A 25,809-nucleotide genomic window follows, 5' to 3' on the forward strand; every position below is an offset into this window, starting at 1 on the left:
ATTAGAAGCCTTTTTTCTCTTTACTGTTGATTACAGTTACCTGAAATCTGACTTCCCAACAGGTAGACTGTATATTATACTTTTCTTTTTGCCTGTTTTGAAACTCTTAACACACCTTAACAATTTATAATGAAAAACATATTTTAAAATATTTTTGGAACTTGAAAAAACTATACTAATGTTCTACTTGGAAGTATAATAGGATTAGCCAAGAACATTTTGAAAGAGTACTGAGGGGAGCTTCCCTTATCAGATATTAAAATGAATTTTAAAGCTAGATGACTCAAATTAATGTAGTGCTGGAATAAGAATTGACAAGCCAATCAGCAGATAGGATATTTAGCTCAGGAAAAAAACCTAGTGTATCAATTCGTCAAGCATCTATTCACTGTTTACCATGAAAACAATATTTATGGCATTAGAGACAGAGCAGTGAGCAGAATGAAATCCCTGCTGTCATGGAGCCTATGTTCTAGTGGCATATATGCAATGAATAAATACACATTTTTCTTTGATATGTAAAATAAATATATATATAGTATATATATATTTTTTCTATATGACTTAGATAATTATGTATGTATGTCACTGAACACAAGTTTGTGTGCCCTATGCACAGTGAGGCCAATCAAACTGAAACGTTGAAGTTTGGAGCAGAGAAATGTTTATTGTAGGGCCATGCAAGGAGAGAGGTGGCTCATGCCCCCCAAACCCTGAACTCCCTGAAGGGTTTCAGCAAAGTATTTTTAAATGCCAGGTGAGGGAGGGGTGTTGCAGGGTATGTGATCAGCTTATGGACAGTTCTCTTGTTGATGGTGAGGTAACAGGGCAGTGTCACAAGGGTTAACATTATCATTCCTTAGGCTGCAGGAGGCCTAGGGACTATGTGCTCGTGGTCAGCAAGTAGTTAACATCTTCCATTTTGTGGTGGTGGTGGGGGGTTACATGTGTAAAACAACTCAGGAAATGTGCATCAGATACTGTTATCTAGGTACTTTAGAAAGGAGCTAAAGCAGAGGATATGGGGGAGGGGCCTGCCTGGGGAAGGCCCCATAGAGTCCTGCTCCATTACATGTATTTAATTTGTGAAAAATTTGTTGGAAAGTACTTCATAAATCATTGGGAGAAAAGCAAAGATTTTTTAACAAATGGAGTTAATGCAGTTAGTTATTTAGAGGAAAAAAATGATAAACCCTCACTTCTCAAATCAAACTGGGTGGATTAGGTCATTAAATATTTATGATGAAATTATAGAAATCTATAAGAAAATATAGGTGAATTGAAACTGCATGGGAAGAGACTTTAAATTTTTTTAACATTTTATTTTATATTGGAGTATAGTTGATTAAAAATGTGTTAGTTTCAGGTGTACAGCAAAGTGATTCAGTTATACATATACATGTATCTATTCTTTTTCAAATTAATTTCCCATTTAGGTTGTTACATAATATTGAGCAGAGTTCCCTGTGCTATACAGTAGGTCCTTGTTGGTTTTCCATTTTAAATATAGCAGTGTGTACATGTCCATCCCAAACTTCCTAACTATCCCTTCCCTCCACCCTTCCCCCTGGTAACTATAAGTTTGTTCTCTAAGTCTGTGAGTCTGTTTCTGTTTTGTAAATAAGTTCAGTTGCATCATTTATTTTTATATTCAACATATAAGCAATAAAATATGATATTTCTCTTTTTCTGTTTGACTTCACTCAATATGACAATCTCTACTTCCATCCATGTTGTTGCAAATGTCATTATTCCATTTTTTAATGTCTGAGTAATATTTTATTGTATATATGTACCACATCTTCTTTACCCCAGTGTTTATTGCAGCACTGTTTGCAATATCCAAGTCACAGAAGACTTTAAATTTTAAAAGCAGTAAGTAAATGGTATTGATGGAGCCCAGTGGGAAGCTGAGCCTCTACACCTACCTGAGAATTAATGAGGCAGAATGAAGTGGTGTGAGTCAGGCTAGTTGACATCATGCTATCCCGCGCTTTGCTTTCCCTTGGTGTCAGTGGGACCCACAGGAATCTAAGTTTCTACCACTACCCAGTATCTGTAAGGAAGAATGAGGTGGCTGGAGCTGAGTCTAGTTTGCATTATGCATACCTCTGCTCCCACAGTGTCAGTGGGGTTCAGTAGGAAGCTGAACTTTCACTCCCACCATGTAGCAAGAAAGTGGTGTGAATCACTCTCAATCCCCACTCACACCCCCACTCAGAGGCAACGAGGTGGTGCATGTCAAGAGGGTGTCCTTACTTTTCCCAGGAAGGTATCAACAGGGCCAAGGAGATTGCTGAAATTCCACCTCACCTGTCTGAAACAAGGCAGTGGGAGTCCACATTCTGCTTTTGCTGGAGTGGTGTTGGTGGCACCAGCAGGTAACTGAACATACACACCCACCCATCCCTCATAATACACATCAAACAAGGGGACTGCCTGCTAAAAAGGAAGATTAAATAGGATCTACAGTCTCATAATATAATATCCAAATTATCCAGGATACCATGAAAAATCATTCATCATACAAAGAACCAAGAAATCACCAAATAGAATGAGAAAAGACAATCAACAAATAATGACATTGATATGAATCAAATGTTGTAAATATCTGACAAAGTTTTTAAAGCAGCCATCATAGAAAATGCTCATTAAGCAATTATAAATTCTCATAAAACAAAAGAAAAATAGAAAATCTCAGCAAAAATTAGAAATTATAAAAAGGAACCAAATAGAAATTATAGAACTGAAAAATACAACAATAAAAAAACTTTATTGGATGAAGTCAAGAGTAGAGATGATAGAGGATAGAATCAGTGAACTTGAGGAAAGATCATTAGAATTTTTTCAGTCTGAACAACAGAGGGAAACATAGACTAAATAATAAATGGAGCCTCAGAGACTTAGGAAAGTAACAAAATACTTAACATTTCTATCTTCAGAGTCCCAGAACTAGAAGAGGAGATTAGGGCTCAAAACTTATTCCAAAGAAATACTGTAACCAAGACATAGAAACAATGTAAGTAGCCATTGATTGATGAATGGATACATAAAATGCCACATATGTATTTTTAAAATCACACAACAAAATATTATTCAGCAATAAACGAAGGAAATCCTGTCATTTGTGGCAACATGGATGAACCTTGAGGGCATTATACTAAGCAAAATAAGTCAGACAGAGAAAGACAAATAGTGTATGATCTCACTTATATGCAGAACCTAAAAAAGTCAAATTCATAGAAACATAGTAGATTTGTGGTTGTCAGGGGGTGAGGGAAATGAGATATTGGTCAAAGGTTACACACTTTCAGTTATAAGATGAATAAGTTCTGGATATCTAATATACAGCATGGTGAATATAGCTAACAATATTGTATTGTAGACTTGAAATTTGCTAAGAGAGTAGATCTTAAATGTTCTCACCACATATATAATTATTGTGGTAATCATTTAAATATGCATGTATATCAAATCATCACAATGTATACCTTAAACTTATACAATGTTATTTGTCATTTATACCTAAATAAAGCTAGGAAGACAGAAGCTAAGAAGAAATAATAGCTGAAAACCTCCCAAATCTGTCAACAGATATAAACCTACAGTTACAAGAAGCTAAATAAGCTTCAAATTGGATAAACTAAAAACTTATACACCAAGAAATATCAAAACTAAACTTCTGAAAACTCTTTACAAGGAAAAAATCTTGAAAAGAGTGAGAGAAAAATGACACTTTATCCATAGGGGCAAAGCAATTTCTAATGCTATTTCTCACCAGAAAACATAGGCACCAGGACAAAGTGGCACAGCACTTTTCAAGTACAGAAAGAAAAGAACTGCCAACTGCAAATCCCATACCTGGCAAACATATCATTCTTGAATGAAGAAGAATTTTCAAAAAGGAACAGTAAGAATTTGTTGCTAGCAATCCTACCCTTAAAAACGACTAAACAGGGCTTCCCTGGTGGCGCAGTAGTTGAGAGTCTGCCTGCCGATGCAGGGGACACGGGTTCATTCCCCAGTCCAGGAAGATCCCACATGCCATGGAGCGGCTAGGCCCGTGAGCCATGGCCACTGAGCCTGTGCGTCTGGAGCCTGTGCTCCACAACGGGAGAGGCCACAACAGTGAGAGGCCTGTGTACCGCAAAAAAAAACAAAAACAAAAAAAAAAACAAACAAAAACAGAAACGACTAAAGGAAGTTCTCTAAGCAAAAAGGAAATGATAAAAAAAAAAAAGGAAATCATAATAAAAGAAGGCTTTGAATTTCAGAAAGGAAAGACAACAGAATGGGTAAACATAGAGCTAAATATAATAGGCTATGGTCATGAGTTACTTAAATCATATTTGGAGACTGAAGCAAAAATCATAGCACCATTTGGTGTGATGCTCAAAATACATGGAAGAAATACTCAAGACAAATATATTTCAAAAATGGGGAGTCTAAAAGGACATAGCAGGTAGTAAAGTTTTTATCTTCACTTGAAGTGGTAAAATGTTGATGAGAGTAGACTGTAATAAGTTTTATATATATATATATATATATATATATATATATATATATATAGTAATACCTAGAGCAACCACTAAAGATACTATTCAAAGTGATATACTCTAAAACACTACAAATAAATCAAGATGGAATCTCCCTAAATGTCCACTAAACATCCAAATAACCCACAGGAAGGAAAGAAAATTGAGGAAGAAGGACCCAAGGAAACAAACAGAAAATTGATAGTAAAATGACAAGACTTAAGTCTTAACATATCAGTAATTATCTTAAAAATATGTGAGCTAAATGCATAATTTAAAAGGCAGCTGGATTAACAGAAAATGATACAACAATATGCTGCCAACAAGAAATTCACTTCATATACAAAAACATAGGTAGGTTGAAAGTAAAAGGGTTGGAGGAAGATATGCCATGAAAACATTAATCAAAAAATAGCAGAAATGGCTATTTTAATTTCAGATAAAGTAGACTTTGGAGCAAAGAAAATTAAACAAAGAGGGACATTACATAATAATAAAAGGATCAACACACCAGGAAGGCATAAAGATCTAAAATATATAAAGATCTCTCAAAAACCCAGTAGTTAAAAAAAATCTAATTAGAAAATGGGCAAAACACATGAACAAACATTTCACTGAAGAGGGTATACAGATGTCAAAGAAGCCCTGAAAAAATGTTCAACATCATTAGTTTTTCCAACTCTGGTTCTTGCCAGTGTATGTTACCTAATCCTTGCTGCTCCTTGGGGGTGTAATCTCTTTCCTTCCTTATCAGTCTCAGCATGATTTTAACCCTAATTATTAGCCTGGCAGCCAGTAGAAATGACGGCGGGTAGCTCTTGAGGGGGCACCTGTCACCTTGCAATGGAGAGGTTTTTACAACATATTGCATGAAGGAAGTAATATCACTTTTTAGAGGTTAGGTTTAGTGAGATATAATTTACATACAGAAGAATTCACCCTTCGAGGTATACAGTTCTATGAGTTTTCACAAATGCATAGCCTTGTAACTACTACCAAAATGAAAATATAGAAAAGTTCCACCATCTTAAAAAATTCTCTCATTTGCCTTTGGACTCAACTCTTTACTACCATCCTAGCTTCTAGCAGCCACTAATCTGTTTTTTCTCCATATAATTTTGCATTTTGATAAAGTCATATAAAGGAAATCGTATAGTATTCAGCCTTAGACTTTGACTTTTTTTCACTTTCCAAAATCCACTTGAAATTTATCCATGCCATAGAGTGTAACAGTAGTTCTTTTGATGGCTGAGTAGTATTCCATTGTATGGATGTACTACATTTTGTTTATCCATTCACCACTTGAAGGATATATGGGTTATTTCTAGATTTTGTTGATTATGAATAAAGTTACTATAAAAAATCAGTGTACAGATTTTTATGTGAAAATAGTTTATATTTCTCTCTTATATTTACATACTTAGGAGTGTGATTGCTGGGTCATAGGGTAAGTGTATGTTTACTTTGCAAGAAACTGCTGTTGTTTCCTAGCATTTGGCACTCCACTAGTAATGTATGAGACTTCCAGTTATTCCACATTCCTACCAGCATTTGAACTTGTTGGTTTGTTTGATTTAGTCATTCTAATAGGTATTTAATGGTATCTCAGTGTGATTTACCTTTTCCATATTAACATTGTAACCTTTATTGAGACCTTACTGTGTATCAGACACAACTTCAATATTTTACACATATCTTATGTAATCCTTTGTGAAATAAAAAATATACCAGACAATTAAGGAAATGATTTTTTATTCAGGCTTTTGCAATAGGGATAACATCTATTAATGAGGACTATCTCAAAGAAAAGGAAGGGGGCCCTCGGTTTTAAAAAAAACAGTTAAGCAAGGGAGTCATAGCCATTGAAGAGGATGAAGAGGGCCTTATTTTGGATATGTTAAGAGCAGAGAGGTCCTTTCCTGGTTAGGTTATCCCTTTCTCACAACATAAAAGGATTTTTCCTCTGGTAACAGGGCTCAGATAAAGTACAACATTGTCACCTCTCACATGACTTGTATGAAGTGTATGCTGTTACCATCTCCATCTTAAGGATAAGGAAAGTGAAGCTTAGGGAAGTTAAGTAACTTTTCAAAGATTACTCAGTTAATGAATGGCCAAGAATCTGTGTTAGACAGAAATGCTTTTCTACAAAAGAGGCTATATTTATATCCCCTGAACGTTATACAGTGCCTGGAATATAAGAGGAGCCCAATAAATGTTAGTTCAATGAATACATGAATGTCAGGCAGTACTGATGTACTGCTAACAGTCAGTTTTAAATATATACCAGGAGATATCAGACCTCCTTCTTAGGCATGTTGACTGGTTTTTGGTATTCCTTTATAGCAAAAAGTACCCAAAGTTATAAGAAAAAAAAATAGTTCTAATATGTGACAAAGGGCTCTGTGTTCATGACAGATATTGATCTGTAGGTTTTTTTTCTTCTTTTAATATCTTTGACTTTGGTGTGATGATAATGCAAGCCTGACAGAATAAGTTGGGAAATATACCGTTCTCTTCAATTTCATGAGAGTTTGTATAGATTTGATAATATTTATTCCTTAATTGTTTGGTAGAATTTACCACTGAAGCCATCTGGGCTTGTGGTTTTAATTTGCAGTTCCCAACAGACTAATGATTTTGAGCATTTTTTCATGTCTTATTTATTGTCCTTATATCTTCTTTGGTAAAGTGTCTGTTCAAAACTTTTTTCCTGTTTTGTATTAGGTTGTTTTCATATTATTGTTTTTAAAAGTGCTTTATATATTGTGGATACGAGTTGTGTAGAAAAGTATTAACATAGCAGACCTCAGACTGATAACCTTAAAGAAAAAGCCTACTTGTAAATTTGTCCATTTGCGAGCATCTGGGAACTTGGATTTTGGGAGGGTTCCCATCATCCCCTTATAAGAATGGCTCATAGTGTCTAAACTGTTTACAGAAATAATGCTGAACATCTGTTTTCCTTCTGGAAGTCTGGAATTATGGTACATGCTAGGCAGAGAATGCCTATGTGACCAGCTCCTCTCCACCCCCACCCCACAAAAAATCAAAATGGGCACCAAGTCTTAAATGAGCTTGCCTGGTAGACAACATTTCACATGTCTTTTTGCAGCTTGTTGCTGAATAATTAAATGTTACTTCACCGAGAGAAAACTTTTGGAAGCTTGCACTTGGTTTCCTCTAGACTTTGCCTCACATGCCTTTTTCTTGGCTGATTTTTCTGTTTATTATTTCATTGAGATAAGTAAAAACTGTGAGTACAACTACATGCTGAATACTTTGAGTCCTCCTCATGAATCATTGGATCCCTGGGTGTTTGGGGGGACCACTGACACATAAGTTCTTTGTCAAATATTTTCTTCCAGTCTTTGGCTTATCTTATTTAATTTTACAAACAGTGTCTTTCAAAGAGCAAAATATTTTGGTGGAGTCCAATTTATCAATTTAAAAATTTTATGGTTTATACTTTTGGTGTTGTATTTAAGATATTTTTCCTTTATCCAAGGTCACTAAGAGTTTTTGCCTATGTTTTCTTCCAGAAGTTTTAGACTTTGGGGTTTTATATTTAGGTATGACTCATTTTGAGTTAATTTCTCTATATGGTATGAGGTATGAGTTGAGGTTCATTTTTTGAATGTATGTGTCCAATTTTTTCAGCACTTTTTGTTCAAAATAATATTTTCTTCATTGAATTGAGTTTATACTGCTGTGGAAAAACAACTGACCATATATGTATGGGTCTGTTTCTGTACTCTATTTTGTTCCATTATTCTATGTGTCTATCCTTTTAACAATACTGCATTATCTTGATTACTGTAGCTTTATATTAAGTTTTGAAATCAGGTAGTGTGAGTTCTCCAAGTTTCCTAGTCTTTATTTTTTTTTATTATTATTATTATTTTTTTTGCGGTACGCGGGCCTCTCACTGTTGTGGCCTCTCCCGTTGTGGAGCACAGGCTCCGGACGCGCAGGCTCAGCGGCCATGGCTCACGGGCCCAGCCGCTCCGCGGCATGTGGGATCTTCCCGGACCGGGGCACGAACCCGTGTCCCCTGCATCGGCAAGCGGACTCTCAACCACTGCACCACCAGGGAAGCCCTATTATTTTTTTATTGTTAGCTTTTTTCCTTTTACATATTCATTTTAGAATGTGCTTGTGGGTTTCTGTAAACCATGCTGCTGGAATTTTGATTGGGATTAATAAACCTACAAATAATTTTGGAGAAAATTCACATCTTAACAATATTGAGGCTTTCAATCCATGAAAATGATATATTTCTCCATTTATTTAGCCCTCCTTTAAGTTCTTTGATCAGTGTTTTGTAATTTTTAATGTACAGACCTTGTATGTATTGTGTTAGATTTGTAACTAAGTATTTCACGAATTTTGGAGCTATTGTAAATGGTGCTGTTTTGTTTGTATCTGACTTCCCAATGGTTCATTGCTAGTGTGTATAAATATAAAAATATTTTTGGTTTTTATATATTGATCTTATATCCTGTGACCTTAATAAAACTGTTTATTAGTTCTAGTACTGTTTTTGTAGATTATTTGGAATTTTCTAAGCTGAGGATAAAGTTTTATTTCTTCCTTTCCAATCCATATGCCTTTTATTTATGTTTCTTGTCTTACTGGATATGTTAGGATCGCCAGTGTGATGTAGGATAGATGTAGTGAGCATGGGCTGATTCATATGCTTGTTCCCAACTTAGGTACAATTGACAAGCAATAAACTGTATGTTTAAAGTGTGCAGTTTAATATGTTTCGACATGCATACACCTATGGAGCCATCACCACTATTAAGTGTCAAGAAAAGGGCAATGCCTATTGATTCAACTGGTAAAGATACAGTGAGCCACTTTTAGATTCAGTTGATTACTTTATATGTACGGTGAAAAGAGTATCCAAACATGCTAGCTCCCCATGGTCTTTGTCTACACACTAAAAAGTATGATAGCAAAGTGAAAGGGGACAGATGACTGTAATGAGAGTTGTAGGATACCCCATTGCTGAGGAGCCAATTTTAGACTATAACTATCCTGTTTTATAGTCTGTAGCCTTATTCTCAGGGGAGTAGAGCAAAAGCCCCATACCTCACTGGAACAAAGGAGGTGATGAGAAACTCTCATAGCAGCCTTCCAGGGAAGGTAGGGGGGCATCTGAGAGATGACATTGGAGAAGTTCCTCTAAGGCTTTCCATCTTCTTGTGTTCCAAGAGGGTCACAAGGTATTTTCAAAGACACAGAATAACTGTTCAAGCCTTTACTTGCATGGCTTATGTGGACATATGGAAGTTTGATGCTATGACAGAGCTGTTACCGTATTTTATATATATATATATATATATATATATATATATACACATATACATACACACACACACACATATATATATACATACACATATGAAAATATAATCACTATCAAGATAATGAGTATATCACTCCATAAATTTCCTTATGCCCATTTTATAATCCTTGCCTTACACCCCACCCTGTGCACAACCCCCCTCATCACCACCACACACAGTCCTTAAGCAACCACTCATCTGATTATGGTTACTGTAGGTTAGTTTGCACTTTCTAAAGTTTTATATAAACAAAATCACCATTTGTAACTTTTGGAGTCTGACTTCTTTCACATTGCCTAATACATTTTAAATTCATCCATGTCATAGATTGTAACAGTAGTTCATTCTTTTATTTTTATTGCTGAGCAGTATTCTATTATATGGATATGTTACAATTTGTGTATCCATTCATCTATTGATGGGCATTCGGCAGTTTCCAGTTTTTGACTGTTATAAATAAAACATTTGTGAATCTTAATACACAGGTCTTTATATGAACATTTCTTTTCTTTCCCTTGGATATACCCCTAGAAGTGGAGTGGTTGGATCATACTGTAATTGTATGTTTAAGTTTTAAAGAAATTGTCAAACTGTTTTCCAAAGTGGTTGTACCATTTTATATTTCCACCAATAGTGTAAAAGAGTTATTCTGCATCCTCACCAACATTTGGTATGGTCAATCTTTTTTAATTTTAGCCAGTGTAATATGCTGTGGTATCTCATTGTGGTTTTAATTTGCATTTCCCCAATGACTAGTGATGCTGAGCATGTTTTCACATGGTGCTATGAACTGAATGTTTGTGTTCCCCCCAAATTAATGTGTTGAAGGGCTAATCGTCAATGTAATGGTGTATGGGACTTTTGAGACATAATTAGTTCATGACAATGGAGGTTTTATAATGGTATTAGTGCCTTTATAAGAAGAGACATGAGAAAGCACCCTTGTGCTTGCACTCTCGCACTTTCTCTCCACTCCTTTCCCTTTCCCTTTCCCTTTCTCTTTCTCTCTGTCTCTCTCTCTTGGCCATGTGAAGACACAATGAGAAGGAAGCTGTCTACAAGCTAAGAAGCAGGCCTTTACCAGATACAAGATCTTCTGGTGCCTTGATCTTGGGCTTTCCAGCCTCTAGAACTGTGAGAAATAAATTTATGTTGTATAAACTACCCAATCTACAGTATTCAGTTATAGCAGCCTGATCTAAGAAATTGGTACCAAGAAGCAGGATGCTACTATAAAAAATGCCTAAAAGTATGGAAGCTACTTTGGAACTAAGTAATTGGTAGAGATTGTAAAAGTTTTGAGGTGCATGCTAGAAAAAGACAATATTGCCACGAAGGGAATAATGACAGCAATTCTGGTGAGAGCTCAGAAAGAAAAGAATAGAGAAAGCTTCCATTTTCTTAGAGAATACATGAATAATAATGTAGAGAATGTTGTTAAAAAAATGTGGTCACTAAAGGCCATTCTGATGAGGTTTCAGATAGAAATGAGGAACATGTTATTGGACAAGGGAGAAAAGGCAGTCCTTGTTATAAAGAGGCAACAAACTTGGCTGAATTTTGTTCATGTTCTAGTGTTTTGTGGAAGTAGAATTTGTGAATGATAAAATTAGATATTTAGCTGAGGAGATTTCTAAGCGAAGTGTTGAAGGGGCAGCTTGGTTTTCTCTGACTGCTTATAGTAAACTATAAGAAGAGAGAAATAAATTGAAGAAGGAATTGTTAAGCAAAATGGAACCAGAACTTAAAGATTTGGAAAATCCTCAGCCTGTCCATATTACCAAAAATTAAAGAAAGCATGTTCTGAAGAGTGGGTGGGGCCAACATATCATCTGTTAAAAAGATTAATATGGGTAAGAACCAGAGACCTAAACAGTCACCCCACTCAGGAACACTGGCATTTTGAAAAGAAAGGGACAGAGACAGGATGAAATGAAGGAAGATTGTCAGATTTCTTAGACTGTACATTACTGGACCATAGAGCTATTCAGCTGTGAACATGCACTGTTCTTCAAGATGAGGGAAGAATGACCCTGAAGGTGATTCAGAGATCAGCAGGGCTATTGCTGTGTTTTCAGTGGGCCAGATGACCTCCAACGGAAGCCATGAGAGGGAGACCCCGTCCAGCAGAGCTCTAGGGACATGACCCTTGCCTGGCAGAATCGAGGCATGTGACATGATGTTGGTGGCACCCAGGGATTGACATTGCTGCCCCACTGGGCCTGAAGGGCAGAGCACTGAGCTAAAGAAAAATATTCTCATTCCTTAAGATCTAATGGGATTTGCCCTGTTAGGTTTTAGACTTGCTTAGAATCTGTCACCTGTTCCTTCTTTCCTGTGTCTCTCTTTTGAAATATGAATGTCTACCCAAGCCTGTCCCACCATTGTATTTTGGAAGCACATAGCATGTTTGGTTTCACAGGGTCACAGCTGGAGAGGAATTTTGTCTTAGGATGAATCATGCCTCGAGCCTCATCCATATCTGATTTATATGAGACTTTGATCTTTAGACTTTATAGCTGATGCTGGAACCAGTTAAGACTTTTACCACTGTTGAGATGGAATGAATGTATTTTTCATATGAGAAGTACATGAATTTGGGGGAGCCAAGGGGGGTATGCTATGCATGAGTGATTGTGTTCCCTAAAACTTCATATGTTGAAGCCCTAATTCCCAATATGATAGTATTTGTGGGTGAGAACTTCAGGAAGTAATTAGTTCATGAAGGTGGGAGACATGAGAGATGATCTCTGTCTGTCATCCATGTGAGGATACAGTGAGAAGGCAGCTGTCTACAAGCCAGGAAGCAGGCCCTTTCCAGACACAGGATTTTCTGCCACCTTGATCTTGGACTTTCCATCCTCCAGAACTGTGAGAAATAAATGTTTGTTGTTTAAGCTACCTAGTCCATGATATTTTTGTTATAGTAGCTTGAACTGACTAAGACATGTGCCTACTTGTCGTCTTTAACTCTTCTTTGCTGAAGAGTCTATTCAACTCTTTTGACCATTAGAAAAAAATTAAGCTATTTGTTTTCTAACTGTTGAGTGTTGCAAGTTCTTTATGTATTTTGGATGAAGTCCTTTATCAGATAGATGCTTTGCAAGTATTTTCTCCAGGCTTGTTCCTATTTTTTGAAGAGCAGAAGTTTTAAATTTTGATGAAGTACAATCAATTTTTTTTATGGATTGTGCTTTTTGTGTTGTACCTGACAAGGACTCCCTCCTTTATCAAACTGGCTCCTTTGAGCCTTCTTGACTAGGGTTCATCTTTAGCCTGTCAAGCCCAACTTTAGAAAGATTCTTGCTGTATTAGTTTGCTAGGGCTGACTTAACAGCATCACATACTGCCTGACTTAAACAAGAGAAATTAATTTTCTCACAGTCTTGGAGCCTAGAAGTTTGAGATTAAGATGTTGGTAGGGTTGGTTTCTTCTGAGGTCCTTCTCTTTGGCTTATAGATGACCATATTCTCCCTGTGTCTTCACATGGCCTTCCTTCTGTATCCTAATTCTCTTATTATAAAGACATCGTCATATTGAGTTAAGGCATACCCTAATGATCTCATTCTATCTTAATTACCTCTTTAAAGACCCTATCTCCAAAAATAGTCACATTGTGAGGTAGTAGGATTTGGAACTTCAACATATGAGTATTGTGTGGACACAATTCAGCTTGTAAGACATGCTAAGCCAGTTTATGGAGCCTACTTCACCCTTTATACCTAATCATGTTCTTCTTTCTCCAGACCCTTGATACCTAACCAAATTTCTCTTAGTAATTCTCTCACTCTGCCTGTTGGTTATAAATCTTCAGCTGCCCTCTTATATTCATAGTTGAGTCCAATCACTATTATTGCAGTAGTCTTTCCCCTATTACAATAGTCCTGAATAAAGTCATTAACAAGTGTCAGAATAATTTCTCTTTATCCATTCTGATGCCATAACTAGGATAGGATAGAATTCATCACTGGATCCCTGGACCTCTCACCCAGAACCCTAAGTGTACACTTTTGAAGCCTTTGTCTTCACTCCTGACTGAATGGGGATCCATTGGTGTGTTTGACTGCTGATCCAGTGCTCCAGATGACAGTCCACTGAAGCACATTAAGGACATATTTTGATCCTTAGGATTCTGTATATACTCCTGAGGCTGGGTTAAAGTCCTGGACTTCTTTGTTTGAAATGTGCCATTGGTGTATAATAGGGGAAATTCCAATCCAGATCTCACTTAGTTGAACTTTAATCTTTGTATTTAGAATACTTCTTCTTTATAGAGATCTCATTTGTATTTTCTTTCCTTGTTGCTGTTACTTTGGCACCTCCATTCTCCATGGGAAAAGCTCACTTTTCTGATTCTGCTCATCTGAAGATGCCTGCTTCTTCTTCTGTTTTGAGGGAGAATCATCTTCAATAGACATCTTTGCTCTTTTCAAATGGGGTTTTATTCCTTGGTACCTGAGCAAGAAATCCCTGGCTCCTTTGTGAGGACTCTTTTTTCTTTTTTTTTTTTTTTGTGGACTCTTTTTCTTGTTTTTTTCAGAGACATTCTTTTGGCTCCTTAAGGGAAATTTCATAGAAGAAACCGTTGGGTTTCAAGACAGGATTGCATGTGAAAATGATTTTTTTTGTACCTGCCTTCTTTCTCTACTTGATCAGGCTCCTCCCATTGATAACTTTTAGTCTACTGTGAACCCCCTCCTCAGTTCCAGCTGACTATATGCTTAAGAATAATTTGGAATTTCAGTAGCCTCTTCAGGAAAATTTAGATCTTCCCAAACTGGCTGATTTAGGATCTCTGCCTTTCCATTACCTCTGATTCTCATTCCTCCTTTTACCATCTTTGATCTTCCCTTCAGGTCCCTTGTATTTTTGATATGTTCTTCTTCAAAACCTGTACCTCCCCATCCCTCACTCCTAAGCTTTAGGCTCCCTACCCCATCATGTGTTCTCAAGGGACTCAGGGACCCCAAAAGCAACCACCTGAAGGTTAAAGTCTATTTTTAAATAAACTGGATATTTTATCCACTCATATGAGCTTAGGAGAAACCCAGACAGACACCTGGTATCTCTTAGTCCCTCACCCAAAATTTAGCCTACAGCTTCCATAAGATTATATTCAGGCCAAAATAAAATCTTAATCGGCTCCTCCACATATACTGGTGGAAAGCTTTAACCTTCATATTGAGCAGGTAACCTTAACTTCTTCTAGCTGCCAAAAACACAATTTGGAGAAAAATAGAAAATGGGGAAAAGATGAGAGCCAACGCTTTTATATAAACCAGTGAGTTTATATTATTGTGTTTATACCTGACTCACGGCTAAAATTTTAGAAGGAAAGCTGTGAGACCTCTATATGTGTCTATGTCTTTATGTATGTGTCTATGTATGCATGTATGTCATGTATATGTGATACTTTCCTACCTCTAAACTGTATGACCACATTAATTTGTAATTTTTAAGGAAGCTTTATTTTAATTGGCTTACAGATAAATAAGTGCTCATATAAAGTAAGTATTCCAAAAAATCACAAAAATTAAAAAAATCTGAATGTCTAATAATTCAAATATGAAAAAGGTATCTTTATAAAAACTAACCCAAATGTTTTAAAAATTCAATTTCATATAATTAGCATAAATCTATAACAAATAAGACAGTATAATATTGTTGGTTTTACAAAAACAGCTAAGTCTTTAAAGCTTCCAGTGTTACATACAATATGAACATATATATATATATATATATATATATATATATAAAACATCTTTATTGGAGTAAAATTGCTTTACAACGGTGTATTAGTTTCTCTTTTATAAGAAAGTGAATCAGTTATACATATACATATGTTCCCATATCTCTTCCCTCTTGCATCTCCCTCCCTTCCACCCTCCCTATCCCATCCCTCTACGTGGTCACAAAGCACCCAGCTGATCTCCCTATGCTATACGGCTGCTTCCCACTAGCTATCTATTTTAAGTTTGGTAGTATATATATGTCCAAACCACTCTCTCACCTTCTCCCAGCTTACCCTTCCCCCTCTCCATATCCTCAACTCCATTCTCTAGTAGTTCAGTGTCTATTCCCACCTTGCCCATAGGTTCTTCATGACCTTTTTTTTTCTTAGATTCCATATATATGTGTTAGCATACGGTATTTGTTTTTTTCTTTCTAACTTCACTCTGTATGACAGACTCTAGGTCCATCCACCTCACTACAAATAACTGCATTTCGTTTCTTTTTATGGCTGAGCAATATTCCATTGTATATATGGGCCACATCTTTGTCAATTTATCTGTTGATGGATACTTAGGTTGCTTCCATGTCCTGGCTATTGTAAATAGAGCTGCAATGAATATTTTGGTACATGACAATTTTTGAATTATGATTTTCTCAGGGTATATGCCCAGTAGTGGGAATGCTGGATCATATGGTAGTTCTATTTATAGTTTTTTAAGGAACCTCTATACAGTTCTCCATAGTGGCTGTATCAATATACATTCCCACCAACAGTGCAAGAGGGTTCCCTTTTCTCCACAACCTCTCCAGCATTTATTGTTTGTACATTTTTTGATGATGGCTATTCTGACCGGTGTGAGATGATATCTCATTGTAGTTTTGATTTGCATTTCTCTAATGATTAATGATGTTGAGCATTTTTTCATCTGTTTGTTGGCAATCTGTATATCTTCTTTGGAGGAATGTCTATTTAGGTCTTCTGCCCATTTTTGGATTGAGTTGTTTGTTTGATTTTGACCTTCATGAGCTGCTTGTAAATTTTGGAGATGAATCCATTGTAAGTTGCTTCATTTGCAAATATTTTCTCCAATTCTGAGGGTTGTCTTTTGGTCTTGTTTATGGTTTCCTTCGCTGTGCAAAAGCTTTGAAGCTTCATTAGGTCCCATTTGTTTATTTTTGTTTTTATTTCCATTTCTCTAGGTGGTGGGTCAAAAAGGATCTTGCTGTGATTTATATCATAGAGTGTTCTGCCTATCTTTTCCCCTATGAGTTTGAGAGTGGCTGGTCTTGCCTTTAGGTCTTTAATCCATTTGAGTTTATTTTTGTGTATGGTGTTAATGAGTGATCTAATTTCATACTTTTACATGTACCTGTCCAGTTTTCCCAGCACCACTTACTGAAGAGGCTGTCTTTTCTCCACTGTATATTCTTGCCTCCTTTATCAAAGATAAGGTGAACATATGTGCGTGGGTTTATCTCTGGGCTTTCTCTCTTGTTCCATTCATCTATACATCTGTTTTTGTGCCATTACCATACTGTCTTGATTACTGTAGCTTTGTAGTATAGTCTGAAGTCAAGGAGCCTGAATCCTCCGGCTCCATTTTTCGTTCTCAAGATTGCTTTGACTATTCGGGGTCTTCTGTGTTTCCATACAAATTGTGAAATTTTTTGTTCTAGTTCTGTGAAAAATGCCAGTGGTAGTTTGATAGGGATTGCACTGAATCTATAGATTGCTTTGGGCAGTAGAGTCATCATTTTCACAATGTTGACTCTTCCAATCCAAGAACATGGTATATCTCTCCATCTATTTGTATCATCTTTAATTTCTTTCCTCAGTGTCTTACACTTTTCTGCATGCAAGTCGTTTGTCTCCTTGGGTACATTTATTCATAGATAGTTTATTCTTTTTGCTGTAGTGGTAAATGGGAGTGTTTTCTTAATTTCATTTTCAGATTTTTCATCATTAGTGTATAGGAATGCCAGAGATTTCTGTGCATTAATTTTGTATTCTGCTACTTTACCAAATTCATTGACTAGCTCAAGTAGTTTTCTGGTAGCATGTTTAGGATTCTCTATGTATACTATCATGTCATGTGCAAACAGTTACAGATTTACTTCTTATTTTCCGATTTGGATTCCTTTTATTTCCTTTTCTTCTCTGATTGCTTTGGCTAAAACTTCCAAAACTATGTTGAATAAGAGTGGTGAGAGCGGGCAACCTTGTCTTTTTCCTGATCTCAGTGGAAATGCTTTCAGTTTTTCACCATTGAAGATGATGTTGGCTGTGGGTTTGTCATATATGGCCTTTATTATGTTGAGGAAAGCTCCCTCTATGCCTACTTTCTGCAGGGTTTTTATCATAAATGGGTGTTGAATTTTGTCGAAAAATTTCTCTGCATCTATTGAGAAGATCATATGGTTTTTCTCCTTCAGTTTGTTAATATGGTGTATCACAATGATTGATTTCCGTATGTTGAAGCATCCTTGCATTCCTGGGATAAAGCCCACTTGATCATGGTGTATGATCCTTTTAATGTGCTGTTGGATTCTGTTTGCTAGTATTTTGTTAAGGATTATTGCATCTAGGTTCATCAGTGATATTGGCCTGTAGTTTTCTGTCTTTGTGGCAGCTTTGTCTGGTTTTGGGATCAGGATGTTGGTGGCCTCATAGAATGAATTTGGGAGTGTTCCTCTCTCTGCTATATTTTGGATGAGTTTGAGAAGGATAGGTGTTAGCTCTTCTCTAAGTGTTTGATAGAATTCTCCAGTGAAGCCTTATGGTCCTGGGCTTTTGTTTCTTGGAAGATTTTTAATCACAATTTCAATTTCAGTGCTTGTGATTTTGTTGTTCATATTCTCTATTTCTTCCTGGTTCAGTCTTGGCAGGTTCTGCATTTCTAAGAATTTGTCCATTTCTTCCAGGTTGTCCATTTTATTGGCATAGAGTTGCTTGTACTAATCTCCCATGATCTTTTGTATTTCTGCACTGTCAGTTGTTACTTTTCCTTTTTCTTTTCTAATTCTATTGATTTGAGTCTTCTCCCTTTTCTTCTTGATGTGTCTGGCTAATGCTTTATCAATTTTGTTTATCTTCTCAAAGAACCGGCTTTTAGTTTTATTGATCTTTGCTATCATTTCCTTCAATTCTTTTTAATTTGTTTCTAATCTGATCTTTATGATATCTTTCCTTCTGTTAACTTTGGGTTTTTTTTTTTTGTTGTTGTTCTTCTTTCTCTAATTGCTTTAGGTGCAAGGTTAGGTTTTTTATTTGAGATGTTTCCTGTTTCTTAAGGTAGGATTGTATTGCTACAAAATTCCCTCTTAGAACTGCTTTTGCTGCATCCCATAGGTTTTGGGTCGACTTGTTTTCATTGTCATTTGTTTCTAAGAATGTTTTTTATTTCCTCTTTGATTTCTTCAGTGATCTCTTGGTAATCAAGTAGTGTATTGTATAGCCTCCATGTGTATGTATTTTTTACAGATCTTTTCCTGTAATTCATATCTAGCCTCATAGCATTGTGTTCGGAAAAGATACTTGATCTTATTTCAATTTTCTTAAATTTGCCAAGGCTTGATTTTTGACCCAAGATATAATCTATCCTGGAGAATCTTCCATGAGCACGTGAGAAAAAAGTGTATTCTGTTGTTTTTGGATGGAATGCCTATAAATATCAATTAAGTTCATCTTGTTTAATGTATCATTAAAGCTTGTGTTTCCTTTTTTATTTTCATTTTGGATGGTCTGTCCATTGGTGAAAGTGAGGTGTTAAAGTCTCCTACTAGGATTGTGTTACTGTTGATTTCCCCTTTTATGGCTGTTCGCATTTGCCTTATGTATTGAGGTGCTCCTATGTTGGGTGCATAAATATTTACAATTGTTATATCTTCTTCGATCAATCCCTTGATCATTATGTAGTGTCCTTCTTTGTCTCTTGTAATAGTGTTTATTTTGAAGTCTATTATGTCTGATATGAGAATTGCTACTCCAGCTTTCTTTTGATTTCCATTTGCATGGAATATCTTTTTCCATCCCGTCACTTTCCGTCTGTATGTGTCCCTATGTCTGAAGTGGGTCTCTTGTAGATAGGGTATATATGGGTCATGTTTTTGTATCCATTCAGCCAGTCTATATCTTTTGGTGGGAGCATTTAATCCATTTACTTTTAAGGTAATTATCAATATGTATGTTCCTATTCCCATTTTCTTAATTGTTTTGGATTTGTTATTGTAGGCCTGTTCCTTCTCTTGTGTTTCCTGCATAGAGAAGTTCCTTTAGCATTTGTTGTAAAGCTGGTTTGGTCGTTCTGAATTCTTTTAGCTTTTGCTTGTCCGTAAAGGTTTTAATTTCTCCATCAAATCTGAATGATATCCTTGCTGGCTAGAGTAATATTGGTTGTAAGTTTTTTTCCTTCATCACTTTCAATGTGTCCTGCCACTCCCTTCTAGCTTGCAGCGTTTCTGCTGAAAGATCAGCTGTTAACCTTATGGGGATTCCCTTGTGTGTTATTTGTTGTTCTTCCCTTGTAGCTTTTAATATGTTTTCTTTGTATTTAATTTTTGATAATTTGATTAATATATGTCTTTTTGTGTTTCTCCTTGGATTTATCCTGTATGAGACTCTCTGTGCTTCCTGGACTTGATTAACTATTTCGTTTCCCATATTAGGGAAGTTTTCAATGATAATCTCTTCAAATATTTTCTCACTTCCTTTCTTTTTCTCCTCTTCTTCTGGGACCCATATTATTCTAATGTTGGTGAGTTTAATGTTGTTCCAGAGGTCTCGGAGACTGTCCTCAGTTCTTTTCATTCTTTTTTCTTTATTCTGCTCTGCAGTAGTTATTTCCACTATTTTATCTTCCAGGTAACTTATCCGTTCTTCCGCCTCAGTTATTCTGCTATTGATCCCTTCTAGAAAATTTTTAATTTCATTTATTTGGTTGTTCTTCAATGTTTGTTTGCTCTTTAGTTCTTCTAGGTCATTTTTAAACCTTTCTTGTATTTTCTCTATTCTATTTCCAAGATTTTGGATCATCTTTACTATCATTATTCTGAATTCTTTTTCAGGTAGACTGCCTATTTACTCTTCATTTGTTAGGCCTGGTGGTTTTTACCTTGCTCTTTCTTCTGCTTTGTGTTTTTCTGTGTTCTCATTTTACTTAACTTACTGTGTTTGGAGCCTCCTTTTCACAGGTTGCAATTGCATAGTTCCGGTTGTTTTTGGCGTCTGTCCCCAGTGGCTAGAGTTTGTTCAGTGGGCTGTCTAGGCTTCCTGGTGGAGGGGACTAGTGCCTGTGTTCTGGTGAATGAGGCTGGATCTTGTCTTTCTGGTGGGCAGCTCCACGTCTGGTGGTGTATTTTGGGGCGTCTGTGGCTTTATTATGGTTTTCGGCAGCCTCTCTGCTAATGGATGGGGTTGTATTCCTGTCTTGCTAGTTGTTTGGCCTAGGGTGTCCAGCACCATAGCTTCTTGGTCTTTGAGTGGAGCTGGGTCTTGGCTTTGACATGGAGATCTCTGGGAGATTTTCTCTATTTAATAGTACATGGAGCTGGGAGGTCTCTTGTGGACCAGTGTCCTGAACTTGGCTCTCCCACCTCAGAGGCAAGCCCTGATGCCTGGCTGGAGCACCAACAGCCTGTTATCCCCACAGCTCATTATAAAAGTGAGAAAAAAAGGAAAGAAAGAAGGAAGAAGGTAAAACAAAATAAAATAATTAAAATAAAAACTAAATTATTAAAAAACATTTTAAGTAAAAAAAAAAAAGACAAAGAGAACCCTAGAACAAATGGTAACAGCAAAGCTATACTGACAAAATCACCCACAGAAGCATACACATACACCCTCATAAAAAGAGAAAAATTATATATATATATATATATATATATATATATATATATATATATATATCTCGTTGCTCCCAAAGTCCACCACCTCAATTTCGGATGGCTTGTTGTCTATTCAGGTGTTCCACAGATGTAGGGTACATCCAGTTGATTGTGGAGATTTAATCCACTGCGCCTGAGGCTGCTGGGAGAAATTTCCCCTTCTCTTCTTTGTTCACACAGCTCCTGGGGTTCAGCTTTGGATTTGGGCCCGCCTCTGCATGTAGGTCACCTGAGGGCCCCTCTTCTTTGCTCGGACAGGATGGTGTTAAAGGAGCAGCTGATTCAGGGGTTCTGGCTCACTCAGGTCAGGGTGAGGGAGGGGCACCGGATGCGGGGAGAGCCTGCAGCGGCAGAGGCAAGCGTGACGTTGCTCCGCTGTGAGGCATGCCGTGTGTTCTCCCAGGGAAGTTGTCCCTGGATCCCGGGACCCTGGCAGTGGCGGGCTGCACAAGCTCCCAGGAGGGGAGGTGTGGATAGTGACCTGTGCTTGCACACAGGCTTCTTGGTGGCTTCAGCAGCAGCCTTAGCGTCTCATGCCCATCTCTGCGGTCCGTGATGATAGCCGTGGCTTGCGCCCATCTCTGGAGCTCCTTTAAGTGGCACTCTTAATCCCCTCTCCTCGCGTACCCAGAAACAAAGAGGCAAGAGTATGTCTCTTGCCTCTTCCACAGCTCCAGACGTTTTCCTGGACTCCCTCCTGGCTAGCTGTGGCGCAGTAGCCCCTTCAGGCTGTGTTCACATAGCCAACCGCAGTCCTCTCCCTGGGATCCTACCAAAGCCGAAGCCTGAGCTCCCAGCCCCCACTCGTCCCACCGGGTGAGAAGATAAGCCCCTTGGGCTGGTGAGTGCTGGTTAGCACCGATCCCCTCTGCGGGAATCCCTCTGCTTTGCCCTCTGCACCCCTGTGTTGCACTCTCCTCCATGGCTCTGAAGTTTCCCCCCTCCGCCACCTGCTATCTCTGCCTGAGAAGGGCCTTCCTAGTGTATGGAAACCTTTCCTCCTTCACAGCTCCCTCCCACTGGTGCAGGTCCTGTCCCTATTCTTTGTCTCTCTTTTTTCTTTTTTCTTTTGCACTACCCAGGTACATGGGGGAGTTTTTTGCCTTTTGGGAGATCTGAGTTCTTTTGCCAGCGTTCAGTAGGTGTTCTGTAGGAGTTGTTTCACACGTAGATGTATTTCTGATGTATTTGTGTGGAGGAAGGTGATCTCCACGTCTTACTCTTCTGCCACCTTGAAGCTCCTCCTTAATTTCATGTTTTAATTGCTTTTTTCAGATATGTAGAAATACCACTGACTTTTGTATACCGATATATTTTTCAACCTTGCTAAACTTGTTTATCAGCTCTATTTTTTATCCTTCATGGTTTTCTAAATATAAGATCATTCCATTTCTAGTTAGTTTTACTTGTTCCATTCAAATATTGATGTCTTCTCTTTTTCGTTTTCTTGCCAAATTACCTGGCTATAACCTCTCTCACCATGTTAAACAGAAGTAGAGCAAAGTGATATTTTTTAATTTTTTTTTATTTTTTTGTTAATTTCTGCTTTATAACAAAGTGAATCAGTTATACATATACATATATCCCCATATCTCTTCCCTCTTGTGTCTCCCTCCCTCCCACCCTTTTAGGTGGTCACAAACCCCAAGCTGGTCTCCCTGTGCTATGTGACTCCTTCCCACTAGCTATGTATTTTACATTTGGTAGTGTATATATGTTAATATATACACTATCACTCTCTCACTTTGTTCCAGCTTACCCTTCCCCCTCCCCATATACTCAAGTCCATTCTCTAGTAAGTCTGAGGCTTTTTAAAATTTTATTTGTTACTGATTAAATCTCCAAAATTTAATTTTACCATAGAGGAACAAGTAGAAAGATTTATTTTGCTTGGTCAGGTCTTTTTTTTTTTTAATCTTTATTGGAGCATAATTGCTTTACAATGTGTTAGTTTTGGCTTTATAACAAAGTGAATCAGTTATACATATACTTATGTCCCTATATCTCTTCCCTCTTGCATCTTCCTCCCTCCCACCCCCCCATCCCACACCTCTAGGTGGTCAAAAATCACCAAGCTCATCTACCTGTGCTATGCGGCTGCTTCCCGCTAGCTATCTATTTTACGTTTGGTAGTGTATATATGTACATGCCATTCTCTCACTTTGTCCCAGCTTACCCTTCCCACTCCCCATGTCCTCAAGTCCATTCTCTAGTAGCTCTGAGTCTTTATTCTCTTCTTGCCCCTAGGATTTTTATGACCATTATTTTCTTTAGATTCCCTATATATGTGTTAGCATATGGTATTTGTTTTCTCTTCCTGACTTACTTCACTCTGTATGACAGACTGTAGGTCCATCCACCTCACTACAAATAAATCAATTTTGTTTCTTTATATGGCTGAGTAATATTCCATTGTATATATGTGCCACATCTTCTTTATCCATTCATCTGTCGATGGACACTTAGGATGCTTCCAAGTCCTCACTATTGTAAATAGAACTGCAATGAACATTTTGGTACATGACTCTTTTTGAATTATGATTTTCTCAGAGTATATATATATATATATATATATATATATATATATATATATATATATATATATATATATATATATAAAATCTCCAGTAGTGGGATTGCTGGGTCGTATGGTAGTTGTATTTTTAGTTTTTTTAAGGAAGCTCCATACTATTCTCCATAGTGGCTGTATCAATTTACATTCCCACCAACAGTGTATGAGGGTCCCTTTTCTCCTCACCCTCTCCATCATTTTTTGTTTGTAGATTTTTTGATGATGGCCATTCTGACCAGTGTGAGATGGTATCTCGTAGTTTTGATTTGCATTTCTCTAATCATTAATGATGTTGAGCATTCTTTAATGTGTTTGTTGGCAATCTGTTTATCTTCTTTGGAGAAATGTCTATTTAGGTCTTCTGCCCATAGTTGGATTGTGTGGTTTGTGTTTTTGATTGAGCTGCATGAGCTGCTTGTAAATTTTGGAGATTAATCCTTTGTCAGTTCCTTCATTTGCAAATATTTTCTCCCATTCTGAGGGCTGTCTTTTCATCCTGTTTATGGTTTCCTTTGCTGTGCAAAAGCTTTGAGGTTTCATTAGTCCCATTTGTTTTTTTTTTTTTGGTTTTATTTCCATTTCTCTAGGAGGTGGGTCAAAAATGATCTTGCTGTGAGTTTTGTCATAGAGTGTTCTGCCTATGTTTTCCTCTAAGAAATTGATATTATCTGCTCTTTCATTTAGGTCGTTAATCCATTTTGAGTTTATTTTCATGTATGTTATTAAGGAGTGTTCTAATATCACTCTTTTTCATGTAGCTGTCCAGTTTTCCCAGCACCGCTTATTGAAGAGGCTGTCTTTTCTCCACTGTATATTCTTGCCTCCTTTATCAAAGATAAGGTGATCATATGTGTGTGGGTTTTCTCTGGGCTTTCTATGTTGTTCCATTGATCTATATTTCTGTTTTTGTTCCAGTACCATAGTGTCTTGATTACTTTAACTTTGTAGTACAGTCTGAACACTGGGAGCCTGATTCCTCCAGCTCCGTTTTTCTTCCTCAAGATTCCTTTGGCAAATCGGGGTCTTTTGTGTTTCAATACAAATTGTGAAATTTTTTGTTCTAGTTCTGTGCATAATGACAGTGGTAGTTTGATATAGATTGCTTTGAATATGTAGGTTGCTTTGGGTAGTGTAGTTATGTTCACAATGTTGATTCTTCCAATCCAAGAACATGGTATACCTCACCATCTATTTGTATCATCTTTAATTTCTTTCACCAGTTTCTTATAATTTTCTGAATACAGGTCTTTTGCCTCCTTAGGTAGGTTTATTCCTAGATATTTTATTCTTTTTCTTGGAATGGTAAAGCGAAGTGTTTTCTTAATTTCACTTCAGATTTTTCATCATTAGTGTATAGGAATGCAAGAGATTTCTGTGCATTAATTTTGTATCCTGCTACTTTACCAAACTCATTGATTAGCTCTAGTAGTTTTCTGGTAGCATCTTTAGGATTCTCTATGTAGAGTGTCATGTCATCTGCAAACAGTGACAGCTTTACTTCTTCTTTTCCTATTTGGATTCCTTTTGTTTCTTTTTCTTCTCTGATTGCTGTGGCTGAAACTTGTGAAACTATGTTGAATAAGAGTGGTGAGAGTGTGCAACCTTGTCTTGTTCCTGATCTTAGTGGAAATCGTTTCAGTTTTTCACCATCAAGGATGATGTTGGCTGTTGGTTTGTCATATATGGCCTGTATTATGTTGTGGAAAGTTCCCTCTATGCCTACTCTCTGCA

Source organism: Stenella coeruleoalba (genome assembly GCF_951394435.1).
Source record: "Stenella coeruleoalba genome assembly, chromosome: X".
NCBI lineage: Eukaryota > Metazoa > Chordata > Mammalia > Artiodactyla > Delphinidae > Stenella > Stenella coeruleoalba.